Here is a 2,500-nt window from a genome sequence, read left to right on the forward strand (position 1 = left end):
CTCGGTGCCCACGCCGGACCCCGGGGGTGTCCGCGCCGGGCAGTCTTCCCGGTCTACCGGGGCCCCGGCCGGATCAGCCTTTCTGTTTCCCCCGCCACGATGGATGCACGGGATCCCGGCTCCGGGTCCGCGGGCCTCGGTCGGGGACCTCCGCCGTCGCCTCGGTGCCCACGCCGGACCCCGGGGGTGCCCGAGACGGGGAGAGGGCCGGGTCTACCGGGACGGCCTCGGGCGGGTCCGGCTTACCGGGGCCCCGGCCGGATCAGCCTTTCTGTTTCCCCCGCCACGATGGATGCACGGGATCCCGGCTCCGGGTCCGCGGGCCTCGGTCGGGGACCTCCGCCGTCGCCTCGGCGCCCCCGCCGGACCCCGGGGGTGCCCGCGACGGGCAGTCGTCCCGGTCTACCGGGGCCCCGGCCGGATCAGCCTTTCTGTTTCCCCCGCCACGATGGATGCACGGGATCCCGGCTCCGGCGCCGCGGACCTCGGTCGGGGACCTCCGCCGTCGCCTCGGTGCCCCCGCCGGACCCCGGGGGTGTCCGCGCCGGGCAGTCTTCCCGGTCTACCGGGGCCCCGGCCGGATCAGCCTTTCTGTTTCCCCCGCCACGATGGATGCACGGGATCCCGGCTCCGGGTCCGCGGGCCTCGGTCGGGGACCTCCGCCGTCGCCTCGGCGCCCCCGCCGGACCCCGGGGGTGCCCGCGACGGGCAGTCGTCCCGGTCTACCGGGGCCCCGGCCGGATCAGCCTTTCTGTTTCCCCCGCCACGATGGATGCACGGGATCCCGGCTCCGGCGCCGCGGGCCTCGGTCGGGGACCTCCGCCTTCGCCTCGGTGCCCACGCCGGACCCCGGGGGTGTCCGCGCCGGGCAGTCTTCCCGGTCTACCGGGGCCCCGGCCGGATCAGCCTTTCTGTTTCCCCCGCCACGATGGATGCACGGGATCCCGGCTCCGGGTCCGCGGGCCTCGGTCGGGGACCTCCGCCGTCGCCTCGGTGCCCCCGCCGGACCCCGGGGGTGCCCGCGACGGGCAGTCGTCCCGGTCTACCGGGGCCCCGGCCGGATCAGCCTTTCTGTTTCCCCCGCCACGATGGATGCACGGGATCCCGGCTCCGGGTCCGCGGGCCTCGGTCGGGGACCTCCGCCGTCGCCTCGGTGCCCCCGCCGGACCCCGGGGGTGCCCGCGACGGGCAGTCGTCCCGGTCTACCGGGGCCCCGGCCGGATCAGCCTTTCTGTTTCCCCCGCCACGATGGATGCACGGGATCCCGGCTCCGGCGCCGCGGGCCTCGGTCGGGGACCTCCGCCTTCGCCTCGGTGCCCACGCCGGACCCCGGGGGTGTCCGCGCCGGGCAGTCTTCCCGGTCTACCGGGGCCCCGGCCGGATCAGCCTTTCTGTTTCCCCCGCCACGATGGATGCACGGGATCCCGGCTCCGGCGCCGCGGGCCTCGGTCGGGGACCTCCGCCGTCCCCTCGGTGCCCACGCCGGCCCCCGGGGGTGTCCGCGCCGGGCAGTCGTCCCGGTCTACCGGGACGGCCTTGGGCGGGTCCGGTTTACCCGGGCCTCGGCCGGCCTAGAGTGTTTCTGTTTCCCCGCCTTGATGGATGTACGGGATCCCGGCGCGGGGGCCCCGGGCCTCGGTCGGGGACCTCCGCCGTCGCCTCGGTGCCCGCGCCGGGGCCCTGGGGTGTCCGTGACGGGCAGCCGTCCCGGTCTACCGGGACGCTCGGGCGGGACCGGTTTACCCGGGCCTCGGCCGGACCGGAGTGTTTCCGTTTTCTGCTTCCCTGCCAGGATGGCTGCGAGGGGTTGATTGAAAGAGCTGGTTTGACGTGAAAAGCTTGACTTCAAGTGAAAAGTTTGTTACAATTTCTGCCATCTTCCTTCCTCCAAAGTTTTGGGTGTAGTTTTCCCAGAGGAACCTCTCGTAGGCCTTTCATTTCTCATCTTAACTTCCCTCATTTATTCCATATTTTCCTTCCTCTTGCCGAATGGCCGAATCCAGTCCATTTCTAGTCAAGGAAATTATTCTTATTTCTTGCTGACCTATTTGCTTTGTGGAGCAAGTCGTTCTTAGGTCCCTTTGTTCTTTCTTCAACTTCTTCTGCTCCTTCTCTCGACGCTTTCTCGTCTTGTTCTCTTACTTGGCTCTCTTTTGGCTGTTCTTTCTTCTCCTCCCGTCGTCCGTCCCCACTTTCATCTCTCCATCTTTCCTGTTCTTGGTCATCTCTACGTTGTTTATCAAATAATTCCGCTTTCTCTCTTGAATCTACTCGATATCTTTGCTCTCGCCAGCTCGCCGATATTTCAGCTCGCCGATATTTTGTGCTTTCCCGTCGTGTTTCCCATCCATTGCGATCTCTCTGCTCTCCCTGTCTTCTCGGTAAATCGGAGATGAATTTCTCTGGGCGGGTGGTTTCTCATCGCGTGTCTTGTGTGCGCTCCCTACGTTTCGTCCATCCCGTTTAATATCTATCCCTCCCTCCCTCTCCTTGCTTTCTT

This window comes from Pituophis catenifer, unplaced genomic scaffold (genome assembly GCF_029215685.1).
Source record: "Pituophis catenifer annectens isolate HBS135680 unplaced genomic scaffold, rPitCat1.0.hap2 SCAF_141, whole genome shotgun sequence".
Lineage (NCBI taxonomy): Eukaryota > Metazoa > Chordata > Lepidosauria > Squamata > Colubridae > Pituophis > Pituophis catenifer.